Source organism: Ranitomeya imitator, chromosome 1 (genome assembly GCF_032444005.1).
Source record: "Ranitomeya imitator isolate aRanImi1 chromosome 1, aRanImi1.pri, whole genome shotgun sequence".
Classification (NCBI taxonomy): Eukaryota; Metazoa; Chordata; class Amphibia; order Anura; family Dendrobatidae; genus Ranitomeya; species Ranitomeya imitator.
This window is the reverse complement of record NC_091282.1, coordinates 870,721,421-870,737,816: the sequence shown is the minus strand read 5'-3', so window position 1 is coordinate 870,737,816 and position 16,396 is coordinate 870,721,421.

The window sequence follows — 16,396 nt, the reverse complement described above, 5'->3', positions numbered from 1 at the left end:
CTTGTTTGCTCGGATTAAGGGGGCTAGTTGGTTCACTAAGATAGATCTTCGTGGTGCGTATAATCTGGTGAGAATCAGGCAAGGAGATGAATGGAAAACTGCATTCAATACGCCCGAGGGTCATTTTGAGTATCTAGTGATGCCGTTCGGACTTGCCAATGCTCCATCTGTGTTTCAGTCTTTTATGCATGACATCTTCCGTGAGTATCTGGATAAATTCCTGATTGTTTACTTGGATGACATTTTGATCTTCTCAGATGATTGGGAGTCTCATGTGAAGCAGGTCAGAATGGTTTTTCAGGTCCTGCGTGCTAACTCTTTGTTTGTGAAGGGATCAAAGTGTCTCTTCGGTGTGCAGAAAGTTTCATTTTTGGGGTTCATCTTTACCCCTTCTACTATCGAGATGGATCCAGTTAAGGTCCAAGCCATCCAGGATTGGATTCAGCCGACATCTCTGAAAAGTCTGCAAAAGTTCCTGGGCTTTGCTAATTTTTATCGTCGCTTCATCTGTAATTTTTCTAGCATTGCCAAACCATTGACCGATTTGACCAAGAAGGGTGCTGATTTGGTTAATTGGTCTTCTGCTGCTGTGGAAGCTTTTCAGGAGTTGAAGCGTCGTTTTTGTTCTGCCCCTGTGTTGTGTCAGCCAGATGTTTCTCTTCCGTTCCAGGTCGAGGTTGATGCTTCTGAGATTGGAGCAGGGGCGGTTTTGTCACAGAGAGGTTCTGATTGCTCAGTGATGAAACCATGTGCTTTCTTTTCCAGGAAGTTTTCGACCGCTGAGCGTAATTATGATGTGGGCAATCGAGAGTTGCTGGCCATGAAGTGGGCATTCGAGGAGTGGCGTCATTGGCTTGAAGGAGCTAAGCATCGCGTGGTGGTATTGACTGATCATAAGAACTTGGCTTATCTCGAGTCTGCCAAGCGCTTGAATCCTAGACAGGCCCGTTGGTCGTTATTTTTTGCCCGCTTCGACTTTGTGATTTCGTACCTTCCGGGCTCTAAAAATGTGAAGGCGGATGCTCTGTCTAGGAGTTTTGTGCCCAACTCTTCGGGTTTATCTGAGCCAGCGGGTATCCTCAAGGAAGGAGTCATTGTGTCTGCCATCTCCCCTGATTTGCGGCGGGTGCTGCAAAAATTTCAGGCGAATAAACCTGATTGTTGTCCAGCAGAGAAACTGTTCGTCCCTGATAGGTGGACTAATAAACTTATCTCTGAACTTCATTGTTCGGTGTTGGCTGGTCATCCTGGAATCTTTGGTACCAGAGAGTTAGTGGCTAGATCCTTCTGGTGGCCATCTCTGTCACGGGATGTACGTACTTTTGTGCAGTCCTGTGGGATTTGTGCTAGGGCTAAGCCCTGCTGTTCTCGTGCCAGTGGGTTGCTTTTGCCCTTGCCGGTCCCAAAGAGGCCTTGGACACATATTTCGATGGATTTCATTTCTGACCTTCCCGTTTCTCAAAAGATGTCAGTCATTTGGGTGGTCTGTGATCGCTTTTCTAAAATGGTCCATCTGGTGCCCTTGGCTAAATTGCCTTCCTCCTCTGATTTGGTACCTTTGTTCTTTCAGCATGTGGTTCGGTTGCATGGCATTCCTGAGAATATTGTTTCTGACAGAGGTTCCCAGTTTGTTTCAAGGTTTTGGCGAGCCTTTTGTGGTAGGATGGGCATTGACCTATCCTTTTCCTCGGCTTTCCATCCTCAGACTAATGGCCAGACCGAACGAACCAATCAGACCTTGGAAACATATCTGAGATGTTTTGTTTCTGCAGACCAGGATGATTGGGTGTCCTTTTTGCCGTTGGCTGAGTTCGCCCTTAATAATCGGGCCAGCTCGGCTACCTTGGTTTCTCCATTTTTTTGCAATTCTGGGTTCCATCCTCGTTTCTCTTCAGGACAGGTTGAGTCTTCGGACTGTCCTGGTGTGGATTCTGTGGTGGATAGGTTGCAGCAGATCTGGACTCAGGTAGTGGACAATTTGATCTTGTCCCAGGAGAAAGCTCAACTTTTCGCTAATCGCAGACGCCGTGTGGGTCCCCGACTTCGTGTTGGGGATCTGGTTTGGTTATCTTCTCGTCATATTCCTATGAAGGTTTCCTCTCCTAAATTTAAACCTCGTTTTATTGGTCCGTATAGGATTTCTGAGGTTCTCAATCCTGTGTCTTTTCGTTTGACCCTCCCAGACTCCTTTTCCATACATAATGTATTCCATAGGTCGTTGTTGCGGAGATACGTGGCACCTATGGTTCCATCTGTTGAGCCTCCTGCCCCGGTTTTGGTGGAGGGGGAATTGGAGTATATTGTGGAGAAGATTTTGGATTCTCGTGTTTCTAGACGGAAACTCCAGTATCTGGTTAAATGGAAGGGTTATGCTCAGGAAGATAATTCCTGGGTTTTTGCCTCTGATGTTCATGCTTCCGATCTTGTTCGTGCCTTTCATGCGGCTCATCCTGGTTGGCCTGGGGGCTCTGGTGAGGGTTCAGTGACCCCTCCTCAAGGGGGGGGTACTGTTGTGAATTCTGTGGCTGAATTCACTCCTGTGGTCACAAGTGGTACTGCAGCTTCTGAGCTTCCTCCCTCAGGTGTTCTGGTGAGCTCGTTAACTGCTTCATTACTTAACTCCGCCTGATGCTGCTATCCTTGCTCCTTGTCAATGTTTCAGTGTTGGATCTGAGCTTCTCCTGATTGTTCCTGTGACCTGCTGCTCTGTATAGCTAAGTGCTTTTTGCTTTTTTGTTGCTTTTTTTCTGTCCAGCTTGTCTTTTGTTTTGCTGGAAGCTCTGAGACGCAAAGGGTGTACCGCCGTGCCATTAGTTCGGCACGGTGGTTTTTTTTTTGCCCCCTTTGCGTGGTTTTGCTTTAGGGTTTTTTGTAGACTGCAAAGTTCGCTTTACTCTCCTTGCTCTGTCCTAGAATATCGGGCCCCACTTTGCTGAATCTCTTTCATCCCTACGTTTTGTCTTTTCATCTTACTCACAGTCATTATATGTGGGGGGCTGCCTTTTCCTTTGGGGAATTTCTCTGGGGCAAGTCAGGCCTATTTTTCTATCTTCAGGCTAGCTAGTTTCTTAGGCTGTGCCGAGTTGCCTAGGTAGTTGTTAGGCACAATCCACAGCCGCTTTTAGTTGTGTTTAGGATAGGATCAGGTGTGCAGTCTACAGAGTTTCCACGTCTCAGAGCTCGTTCTTGTATTTTTGGGTATTTGTCAGATCACTGTGTGCGCTCTGATCGCTAAGCACACTGTGTTTCTGGATTGCCTTCATAACACCTGTCATTAGCAAACATAACAGGTTGCCACGTAATAAAGAAATAATGATCTTAACTTGTTGAACTGGGTCACCAGAGGAGCGGGGTTTCAGAGCCAGAAATAGTTTACAATTATTTGTAAAATTCAAAAACTTTGCTCTATCGCCAGAAAATAACTCAGGAATAGGAATCTTAGGTTCTAACATATGATTCTGAACCACTAAATCTTGAATATTCTGTACATTTATAGCGAGATTATCCATCAAAGAGAACAGACCTTGAATGTCCATGTCCACACCTGTGTTCTGAACCACCCTGATGTAAAGGGGAAAAGAGAGACAGAACACAGTGCAAAGAAAAAAAAATGGTCTCAGAACTTCTCTTTTCCCTCTATTGAGAAGCATTAGTACTTTGGGCCTCCAGTACTGTTATGAACAGGTAATTCCGAACCACAATGGACATAGAAGTACAGAGCACACAAGTGACCTGACAATTACCAAAAATTAAGGACGAGCTCTGAGACGTGGGAACTCTGCTGACCGCAATCCCTAATCCTAACACACCACACTTGAGGTAGCCGTGGATTGCGCCTAACGCTCCCTATGCAACTCGGCACAGCCTGAGAAACTAACTAGCCCTGAAGACAGAAAAATAAGCCTACCTTGCCTCAGAGAAATTCCCCAAAGGAAAAGGCAGCCCCCCAACATATAATGACTGTGAGTAAAGATGAAATACAAACACAGAGATGAAATAGATTTAGCAAAGTGAGGCCCGACTTACTGAATAGACCGAGGATAGGAAAGATAGCTTTGCGGTCAACACAAAAACCTACAAACAACCACGCAGAGGGGCAAAAAGACCCTCCGCACCGACTAACGGTACGCAGGTGCTCCCTCTGCGTCTCAGAGCTTCCAGCAAGCAAGAAAAAAACAATATAGCAAGCTGGACAGAAAATATAGCAAACAAAAATAACACAAGCAGAACTTAGCTTATGCAGGATAGAGAGGCCACAGGAACGATCCAGGAGGAAGCAAGACCAATACTAGAACATTGACTGGAGGCCAGGATCAAAGCACCAGGCGGAGTTAAATAGAGCAGCACCTAACGACTTAACCTCGTCACCTGAGGAAGGAAACTCATAAGCCGCAGTACCACTCTCGACCACAGGAGGGAGCTTGGCCACAGAATTCACAACATTTCTGACAATACAATTCTGCCGCCTCTTGACCCTGAGACAGGGCCAACAAGGTCTTCTCAGCTTGATCCACAGAATTAGGTTCATCATATAATATTCTGAAAGCCTGAAAAAAGTAGTCAATATTAAGCAAAGCCGGATTCACAGATTCCAGGGAAAACGCCCAATCCTGCGGGTCGCCACGCAGCAGGGAGATTACGATTTTTACCCGCTGAATGGAATCACCAGAGGATCAAGGTCTCAGGTCAAAAAACAGTTTACAGTTGTTTTTAAAACTCAAAAATTTAGACCTGTCACCAGAAAACAAATCAGGAGTAGGAATCTTCGGCTCTAAAGGAGGAGTCTGAACAATATAATCAGAAATATCTTGCACCCTAGCAGCAAGCTGGTCTACACGAGAAGCTAATTCCTGAACATTCATGCTTGCACCAGGCTCCTCAGCCACCCAGATATTAAGAGGGAAGAGAACACAAAACAGACTGGAAAAAAAAGTGGCTCAAGAGCTTCCTTCCTTTCTTCTGAGATGCATTTAACTCATTGTGGGCCAGTTGTACTGTTATGATCCGGTGACCTTGGAGCTGCATGAGAACTTTCACTGGAGAAGGTGGCACTATACTGACCGCAATCCTGAACTTAACAGCGCAACTAGAAGTAGCCGCGGAGTGTACCTAACACACCTAGACACCTCGTCACAGCTGGAGGACTAAATACCCCTAAAGATGGAAATTGGAATAATATCTTGTCTCAGAGAAAATCCCCAAAGGATAGACAGCCCCCCACAAATATTGTCGGTGAGTCGGAGAGAAAAAAACATACACAGGCAGAAAAACAGGATTTCGCACAGGAGGCCACTCTAGCTAGATAGGACAGGATAGGACCGAGTTCTGTGCGGTCAGTATTAAAACCCTTCAAAATCATCTACAGCAGAAAATACAAAAAAACTTCCTACATCTAACTAAAAGGTGTAGGAGCGTAAATCTGCAACTCCAGTGAATCCTACAATCAGAGCAGGAATAAAACTGAAACAAGCACACAGCAGTGTGCCACAGATACAAAAAACCAAACACTTATCTTTGCTGAATTTGGCAGCAAGCAGGAGAAGCCAGAAAGTGATCCAACACTTCACAAGGAACATTGACAACTGGCAAGGGCTAAAGGATCCTGCACACCTAAATATCCCAGTCAGAATTGTAATCATCCGATACACCTGGCCGGGACTGCGAGTCAGAGACAACTGCATTCCCACCTACAACCACTAGAGGGAACCCAAGAGCAGAATTCACAACAGGGCGTAGCATGGAGGGACAGTGTAAGGGCACAGCCAGGAGGGGACAGTATGTGGGGGTCATATTTTGTGCAGACAATATAGTGAGGGGCAATTTTTTTTATTCAGGAGCATTATAATGACACTTCTATCTTTAAGGGCATCATGTGGAGATTTTCTGCAAAAGAGAGGAGAAGATGGAAGTCTGCAGAGATGGCTGTGGATTAGAAAACTCATCATGGAGTCTGGACAAGATGAAGAAAAGAAGAACGACTCCAGAGACAACGTCATCTATAAGCTACCTGGATGTAAATGTTATTTGTGATACTGACAAATTCTCATGTTTTTATTTATGTTAGGAGCATTGAAGGGGATGTCCAGGTTTGTAATGAGTCTGCAGTCATTCTTAGTGACTGTAGACTTCTGAATTCTCACAGTGCACACTGCACGCTGTCAGGATTCTGGCGATTTACATACATTTACATACATGTGGTCACGTGCTAGCAAATGCCAGAAGGGCCAGTGGCAGTCCGCCAGCGCCGACTCACCCCCCCGCCAGCGCCCCCGCATTCAACTATACCGGCGTCTATGATGCCGGTACAGTTGAATGCAATGATAGAGGAGAGAGCGTCTAAAAGCTCACCGACACAAGAAGAGGACTTAAAAATCCTCCAAAAAATTGAAAAAAGTCACAGAGAAAAATGCAGAGATGTTTACCTGCTGAAGCCTCCAACCAAATGCACTGCAGGGTGCAGCGGACCTGATTAATGATAGCAAACACACAGGTGCAAAAAATACCGATGAAACAACCACTTTCAATCAATTGTTGGCTGTTTGGCATTAGTGCACAGAAAGATAAGCGATAATAGTCTGTATGTGGCGTTGTTCACACAGGCAATGCAGAGCATCTGGTTTACAGCCTATTACTAACGCACATATATGCGGGCCGCCCAGTGCTACAAAATGCATGCTGTGCGAACAGGGGCCAACAGTTTACAGAGCCATCTTGGTCCGACTGCACCCTGCAAGATAAAGTGCAAAAAAATCACATATCAATGTATGTAAGGTATTAGTTTATATTGGGGCCTCAATACGTAAGCTGGCAACCCGCGTCAAGGGTCCTTACATTTTGCCAGCCCTAACGCTAAACATGGAATAAAAGCTCACCGACACCAAAAGAGGACTTAAAAATGTTCCAAAAAATTGAAAAAAGTCACAGAGAAAAATGCAGAGATGTTTACATGTCGCTCCCTCTCCCATCATTCTCTGCTCTGCCTCTAACACTGCGGGAGCGCGATGATGTCATATCATCGCGTACCTGCTGGGTGTCGGGCGGGCAGTTTGCAGCTGCTGAGACCGGAGCCGGGAGCAGCGCGGGGGACGAGGAGAGGTGAGGAGAGTGTTTTTTTTTTTCAAATACTGATGAGTGATAACTGGATTGTGGGGCTATTGGGGGGGCTGTATTACATTCTATGGGGGCTGTGCTGTATTACATTCTATGGGGGCTGTGCTGTATTACATTCTATGGGGGGCTTTTTTACATTCTATGGGGGGCTTTATTACATTCTATGGTGCTGTGCTGCATTGCATTCTATGGGGGCTGTGGTGTATTACATTCTATGGGGGCTGTGCTGTATTACATTCTATGGGGGGAATTTATTACATTCTACTGGGACTGGCTGTATTACATTCTATGGGGGCTGGCTGCATTACATTCTATGGGGGCTGTGCTGCATTACATTCTATGGGGGCTGGCTGCATTACATTCTATGGGGGGCTGTATTACATTCTATGGGGGAGGGCTGTATTACATTCTATGGGGGGCTGTATTACATTCTATGGGGGCTGTATTATATTCTATGAGGAGGTGGGCTGTATTACATTCTATGGGGGCTGTATTACATTCTATGGGGTGCTGTATTATATTCTATGGAGGGGCTATATTATATTCTATTGGGGGCTGTATCATCAGAATGAAGTTCCATAGCCTTTGGTCGTCTCATCCCTTCATTATCTACGAGATCCAGTTATGTAGGTAAAGTAGCGGCTTTCATTGGTACTGCAACTAAAAGCAATAAATAGGACTGAGCTGTAATGCTGGAAACAGCTGTGATTAAATGTTATATAGTCGTGTTACACTCCCCTCACTTCTTGTAACCTGCAAGTGTACAAAGATATTATACAGTCATCATGTGACAAGTGGGCCTGTGTGACTTCAAATGCCAGGGCTGAATTTTAGTCCCAGTCCGACCCTGCTGACTAGACATGTGTGGTCTCAGTCAATGAAAATGAACTGAGTGAGGCCGGGAACATCTAGTCGGAATGTGCGCAGAAGTATACAAATCACATGCTTGTGCTGACATGACTGTCCACCGGCAAGTGAGAATCCTAAAAGTGTGCAGTGCATTCGTTGTGACAATTCAGAGGCCTGCAATGTCAGGATTCAGCTCTGCAGGTTTCAGTAGTCATCACATGGACACTTCACTCATATGTGACTTTCATACTTGTGGTCCTGTGACATTGAGCTTCTCTTCTGCTTCTCTCAGTTTTTCACTGAATATTGAGAGCATTAGGGAGAGCGGCTCATCAGTACATGACTAACTGTGCAAATCGCATATGTTCTGGGGGGGGGGGGGGCGCCAAAATGAATTCTTGCCCCGGGTGCCAGAACATCTAGATACACCTCTGCTCCTACACATGGCAAAGCTAAGAGCTTGAATTCCACTATCTACAATCTGTTGGCCATGGAAATGTTGCCTTTTTCCGCCTTGTGGATACAGACGGTTTCCAAAAGTTAATGACCGCCGCAGTACCCCATTACCAGTTCACCAGTCACCATTGCTTCTCTAAGAAAGCTGTGCCTGCCCTACATCAGCATGTCGCTGACAACATCACCCAAAGGCCGTGTGTGATAATGGTGCAAACCTGGTGGCGTTTCTATGCCATGGCAACCTCACACACATGCCTTGCATGGCTCATATCCTCAACCGGGTGGTACATCAATTTCTCCATTACTATGCCACTATCCCACCCTGAAGGTCATTGACTTCCATCGCTGTAGAGATTTTTTGACCTACCAGTTAACAGTTTGAATAGCGATGTTCTGACATGGTGGAATTCCACTCTGCACATGTTGCAGCAGCTGTGGCAACAGCGACAAGCCCTGGCGCAGTATGTCCTTTTGCATAGCCTGGGCCAACGCAGTCCGGATGTGGTGCAAATCACGCCTGCGGAATGGGCAAAGGTGAAGGACCATTGCACCTTTCTGCACAATTTTGAAATTGCTACTAAGATGGTAAGTGAAGATGATGCCATCATCAGCATCACTATTGCGGTCATCCACATGCTGCAGCACACTTTGAAAAGTCTGCATGAGGAGGTGATGGTCGCAGAGGAAGAGATGGAAGAAGAGAAGGATGCGCAAGGGATAACAATATCTTACATTTCCAGACTGCTGTCGCACAGATGGGTACCATGCGTGGGTGGCTTACAGCGATCAACGGGGGCTCATGGTCCCAGACAAACTGTTAGTGAAGATACAGGAGCCAAGGAACAAATTGAGGACGAGGTGATGCACGCGCAACAGTCAAGAGATTAAGAGAATAATGATATGCTATCTGTTGTCTGTGGTTGTCTAAAAAAGGACAGGGGAAGCAACGTTGAGTGTTACCCCGCCACCCACACAGCATGGACTTTTGACCTCATGGAAGCGTCCGACACATGAGCACCTTCTTGCTGCACTTTCTTCAACATGATGCCTGCATTCTTAGGGTACAAATTGTACTGATTACTGGGTTGCCACTCTGTTAGATCCACGGTACAAAAGTTAATTTATCTAGATGCTTCTTCCCCTGGAAAGGGATGCACGTATGCTGGAGTATCAAAATACATTTGTAGACAATCTTAAGAGTGGTTTTCCTCAAGACAGAAGGGAGGCACACACCGTCCATCCCAGTTGTAGATGTCCAACCCCGGTTACGTCAAGGCGTCATCGCCTAAACATTAGCAGCAGCAGCAGGTTAAGTGGCATTAGTTTTTTCTGTGAGTCGCTTAACACATTTTTTAGACCAGCCTGTGCATGACTGCAGAAGATGGTGCAGGAGTATCTAGAGCTCAATATCAATGCCATCAGGGTGGGTTTGGATCCTTTTACATTTTGGTTGTCAAAAATGGAAGAGTGGCCTGAGCTCGCATGTCTCCCCCGGCAGCTAGCATTCTCTCAAAACATTCAGCTGTTCTCTTGAAGTGTAGACTGCCTAACTTTTATCAAAATTTACAGGTCAAGGATCTCCATTGACCTTTGCACCCCCGATTGCAGATTGGGCAGACTAGGCGATGGTGTTGTTTTTAGTGTAATGTATTGTTCTTGTGTTATTGAAGTCTGTGCCATCTTTGTGGTGTCTTCTGTGCCTGCTGTTGCTACTGCTGCTGTTACAAAAAAAAAATTTCAATGTGGAGACTCCAAGTTGGATCTCCATCTGGTGGGTTGCCTGTAGCAGAAGGTGTGTCAGAGGCTTATTTTACTGCTTCTACTCTGTGGAAATTGATGCCACTTTAGTGCTGTGTGACAATTATTTTTTGAAATGTGGAGACTCCAAGTTTGGTCGCCACCTGGTGGGTTGCCTGTAGTAAAAGGTGTGTCAGAGGCCTATTATAGTGTTTCTACTCTGTGGAAATTGATGGCACTTTAGTGCTGTGGGACAATTATTTTTGAAATGTGGAGAATCCAAATTGATACCCATCGACTTGTAGGATCATTGTATGTGGGTATATCCCCAAAAATTGGAGAATCTCGACATTTTATTGATTTGGAATAGCCTACTTTTACTATTGGCCTATTTTGGTGGTTACCAACAATACACACCATTTATAGTAGTAGTACCGTTATGTGGTCTCAATTATGGGTCAATTAGGATAGGACTTGTTCTTTTATTTCCTGCTTTCTCCTCAAACCTTAGGGGGTAATAGGGACATCAGGGACAGCCGCTGAGAAGCGGGGTTACCACTGTTGTCCTATGTAGGGTGCCAACCTTTGCAGGTAGGCAGGAAGTGAGAACAAGTCCCTGACTAGGGTCTTGGTAGCGAATCTTTATATTTCTTTCTATAGCTATAGATATCTATAGTGTATGCATTATGTCTGCTTGAGATAGCTATTTTTCCTGTTTTTTAAACAGTAACTAATAAAGATTTATTATTTTAAAGGTTTATACAAGTCGCTCTTATTTAGACCTCCGGTCTGTAATCCAATTCCCTTTTCAGTTATACTGAAGTGAAACAAATCTGTATCAAAAGTAAGGCGGGCCAGACCCTCTCTGTACTGCCAGTGAAAGCTCTGCTTCCTTGCACATAGGAGACGCTTTGCTGTATAGGAGTTTGTTATTGCTATTGGAGATTTATCTTTTTGTGCTGTGTGCTAAAGCTAAGTAGTTAAAGGTTGGAGAGGGAGTTGTAGTGTTCTGTAGTTTGCTGTTGTATGTGTTTGTTTATCCCCCATTCCCTTTTCCCATTTATTTTCCACTTCCTTGTCCCTATCTTTCTCCCTATTGTTGGATAGTGCTTTTGTATGATAGAGGTTTTCTGTTATCCCTGTCTGGTCTTTGTTTCTGGTTTACCAATCACTTCTGTCCTCTGCCTCATGACTTGGGGGAGGGGACAGATTGGAGTTTTTACAGAAGCATAGTAACATCAGAGACTCGGTCCTCTCTACCTTTAAGAGTACCCCCGGGATAGGGATAGTTAGGGTCCTAGCTCCAGGGACAGTTTGAGGCCCCTCTTCCTTACTTCAGACCGTCACCGGCTGACAAAATGCCTACCTGGTGCTGCATCTCAGATGTTCGCTTTTTATCTCTGTACATATCTTCTGGTAATAAATTTATTTCTCGGCTCAAATGGCTTTCTTCAGCATTTTACCGATGTCTGCATCCTGCTTGATACCTGTAGCTTTTGACATTCGTCTTTCTTGGATGATCTTTTGGGACTATTCTGTTAACCATTGCTGTGGGAGGTCACTTTTGATTCTTGCTTATTGTCTTTCTGGCTTCTTCAGTATAATAGTATTTAGGACAGCATGGTGGCTCATTGGTTAGCACTAGAGATAAGCGAACCTTTTAAGGTTCGATTCGGTTTGGATCGGCAAACATCCCAATGTTGGCCAAACATGAACTCCATTGGCTTCTATAGGAGGCAAAACAAAACGCATACACAACACCTTCAGGGGGCAAAAAAGCTAACAAAAAAACTAAAATCAGGGGCAGACACCAGGAAAAGTGTCATCTGTTGACCCATCAATTCCGATATAAATAAATAATTTTAAAAAAATGACGTGAGTTCCCCTGTATGTTTGATAACCAGCCATGCAAAACTGACAGCTGCGGGCTGCAACCCTCATCTGTTAGCTTCAGCAAGGCTGATTATCAAGAATAGAGGGGTCACCACACTCTTTTTTAAATTATTTAAATAAATAATTAAAAAAAACAGCATGACAACCAGCCAAGCTAACTCTGACAGTTGGGGACTGGTATTCCCACTCTGGCAAGAGGCTATGAATATTGGCTTCCCCATCTTAAAAATAGCAGCCTGCAGCCACCCCAAAAAAGGCTTAGATGCATCAATTCTGGCACTTTGCTCAGCTTTTCCCACTTGCCCTATGGCGGCTGTACGTGGGGTTCATATTTGTGGGGTTGATGTCACCTTTGTATTGTCAGGTGACATCAAGCGCACTGCTTAGTAATGGAGAGGCGTCTATAAGATACCTATCCATTACTAATCCTTTAGTTATATTGTAAATAAACACACAGCCAGAATAAAGTCCATTAATTAAAAAGATGGCACAGACACCTGTAATGAATCTAAATGAACACATACTCACGTAATCACTCAGTCCCAGAATCTATGGTCACCTGGTACAGAATTAAAATAACAAACCACAATAATCCTTACCTGTCCACTGAGAATATAAATGCTTGGGAATCCAAACACAAATCCAAATTGTTTGTGCTGAATTTTAGATTGGAGAACGTTTTCCAAACAAGTTCGCTCATCTCCAGTTAGCACTGTAGCCTTACATTGCTGGGGTCCTGGGTTCAAATCCATCCAAGGACAATATCTGCAAGGAGTTTGTATGTTCTCGTGTTTGCATGAGTTTCCTCCAATTTCCTCCCACACACACTGATAGGGAATTTAGTTGGTGATCCCCAATGGGCACAGTGCCGATAATGTCTGTAAAGCGCTATGGAATTAATGGCGCTATATAAGTGAGTAAAATAAATTAAAAAAAATATGTGTCCACAATTCCTCAGGCTTTCTTTCTTTTGTTGCCAGTGATATAAATCGGATGTGCAGATCATTCCAACAAGCAATAGTAATTTGCAAAAATTCAGGCATGCATTTTTTAACTATGTCAGTCTAAATGACTGCTGTGAAATTATTGCACATGCATGTCACCAGTAGCCCAACCCTATCTATGACAAAGTGAGACACAATGCATAGACCTGCAATAGGAGTTGTTTGACCCCGACAGGCTTAATTAGGGGTTCTGGTCTCTAATCATCTTAATGAATGATAGACGACAAATTGTGTTAATATGAAAATTCTGAATGTCATCTGGTAATCTCTGCTGTAATGGCAATCAATTCATCATCTTTCCCATCAGGACATTGTCAACTGTTTGTTCATTTAGCTTCCTGTTCATTCACAAACAGTGAAGATAGACAGCAGAGCCCAGTAAATATCATTTATCATTGCTTCAAGCAAAATGAAAATGGTGATACGAAGATACAAAAATAATTGGTGTCAAAAGACACAAATGTACTGAAAGTAAATAATTAGCACATTATTTGTCAGCATTGTAAAAGTTTCTAAGGTAAAAATATAAATACAATGATGTTTTAATGCTGCTTATTAGATAGAGCATAATATGCACGGTATATATTTTATGCATAGCATACTATATACATCATGTTAGATTAATTTAAATCATCTTTTGGATATGGTCACCTGACCGTATAAGTCCGAGTGCTGTTTGTAAAAAAAACTAACCTAACCCGAACTGCAGTAGGACCAAGGATATTCAATAGGCAGCATGCACTCTTCTCTTCCGTTTTTTTAGATGAGACTCGCCTATTGGAGTCTGTGGGGACGCAAAAGAAAGAGGATCCAATATGGGTCATCCAGAAAGCATCTGATTTTTATGGATACATTGCAATTCTTACCCAAGAAAACAATATTTGGTTGCTGGTTTACAAACAGAGATACAATACGGATTATCGGATGTAAAATAGGAACACATGTATGGCATATAGATGTAAAAAACAACAACATGAGAATAGCATATGGATGGAAATACAGAAGAAAAATTGTTAGTTTTTTCTGGATGAACATCAGACAATTTTTCTTAAACTCGTCTGAACCTTGAATTTGAGTGTGCTGCCAGACATATGCATTTGTCAGTGACTCACATTGTAAAAAAAATATACTGTTTGGTATACTTTTCCTTATCTTCTTGTTGTAAAATTGTAGCTAGTTTATATACAGTAAAAAGTAGGTGAGACAGCTTAACATATGACAGATGACAACACTATAGTCATAAAGTGGGTGCATTCACATCTACATTCCACCAATGTTTATAAGCTCAACAAAATATGCATATTGGCAGAAAGAAGAAACATATTATAGAGAACTGTGTTTCTCATTGCTAACTACATTGTATTCTTTTATATGATCACTTAAGAAGCATTTAAGGAACTGTTTCAACTTCTTAACCCTGCTGTTGTCTTCGGTCAAAAACGACCGACCTTGAACTTCAATATTCTTTAAAATATTCAAGATGCGGCTCTGAAACCCATGGCCGACCAACCCATCCTCATTTAAGTCAATCAACCACAAGTTTCAGAACCGCATCTTCAACACCCCCAAAAATACCAAAGTTCAAAATCGATCTCCCCAGACCGAAGACAACAGCAGGGTTAAAGGGAACCTGTCAGCATGTTTTCGGACCCCAGACTAACGTCCTCTATGTATACCTATAGTATAGACCAGAAAAAGAAAAAAAGTAAGCGGCACAGCTCGACTTTGCAGAGATTATAAACTCAATGTGAAGAGTTTCCCAACAAAAGGTAGTCCGATCAGGTGAAAGGCGGTGCTTGCGTGAAACAAAGTGTCCATGTAAATAAAAAAATAGAAAAAACGCAATAGCACTCACCAATCAGTGGCAATTCAAACGTCCTTTATTAGAACATGCAGCAAATCATCTTCACGGTTCAAGGGAGGGAGTGAAAGTAGGAGTGCGACAGGTAAGACGACGACGATCGTTTCGCGCTAATACCAAGCGCTTCCACGGCCGTGGAAGCGCTTGGTATTAACGCGAAACGATCGTCGTCGTCTTGCCTGTCGCACTCCTACTTTCACTCCCTTCCTTGAACCGTGAAGATGATTTGCTGCATGTTCTATACCTATAGTATACCTTTGTTTTATAAGTCCGTACCTTTGTTTTATAGAAATATAGAGCAAGCCCCTTCCTTCCTGGAGGCATGACACGTGCAGCAAGGTCTTGATGATGATCGAGATCTTGGGCGGGGGACCAGGTCACCGATAACAATTACTGAGAGTAGGCTGTAGGCAGCCGGGAATGAGGCAGAGTGGACAGAAAGTTGTAAATAGAGGTCAAAACCCCCGCTCTCATTTACATGAAAATGTACCCATAAAATCGAGACACAGACTTATAAAACAAAATTATGGAAGTCATCAACATTACAGGGACTTTACATAGATCATGCTAGTTTGTCGTCCAAACAATTACTGACAGATTCTCTTTAAATGAGTAAATTTGCAGAGTACTTGTAAAATTAACTAACTTTGCACTTTACCTCTTACTTACACTCCATTTTGGAGGAATTTTTAACTTTATAATTTACCGCATTATACCTAGGTTACAGGCCATTTCTTCAGTCTATCAGATCCCCTGATTAAACTATAAGCAAAACGTGCATCAGGGTATTGGGCAAGTGTGGTCTGTTTTTTTGGTCCATTAATTATGGCTTTGTCAAGGGTACTTTTGCTTTCGTACTGCTGGACATTGCCAGGAGCTCTCTCTTCTTAATTATTTTAAATTATGTTTATAACAATGCTCAGTTGCTTAATCGTGTTTTGAATTCTTACATTGTTTCTCACTATCATGAACTTAAGCTAGCACAGAGTTTGAAATGAACCCTTCTTTCCTGATTTGCATCAGTTAATATAAAGAACATGCCCACAACGGGGAACATGTAGTTTTCTTTTTATTGTGATTAAGGTCTGAGCTTTGACTAGGCCACTTCAAAACATTTACACGTTTCCCCTTAAACCACTCAAGTGTTACTTTTACAGTATGCTTTGGGTCATTGTCTTGTTGGAGGGTGAACTTCTGTCCCAGTTCAGGTTTTGTTCAAGAATATCCATTTTTTTGCACTATCCATCTTACCCTCAACTCGGACCATTTTCCTTGTCCTTGCTGCTGAAAAACATCCCCACAGCATGATGCTGCCACCACAATGTTTCACTGGGAGCATTGTGTTCTTGGGGTGATGAATTGTGTTGGTTCATTTTTCGGCAAACTCAAAACAAGTCTTACAGTTTTTGTGTGTAAGTAAAGGGTTTTTTGCCTACTCTTCAATGAATGCCACCTCTTTGGAGTGTGCGGCTTATTGTGGTTGTAT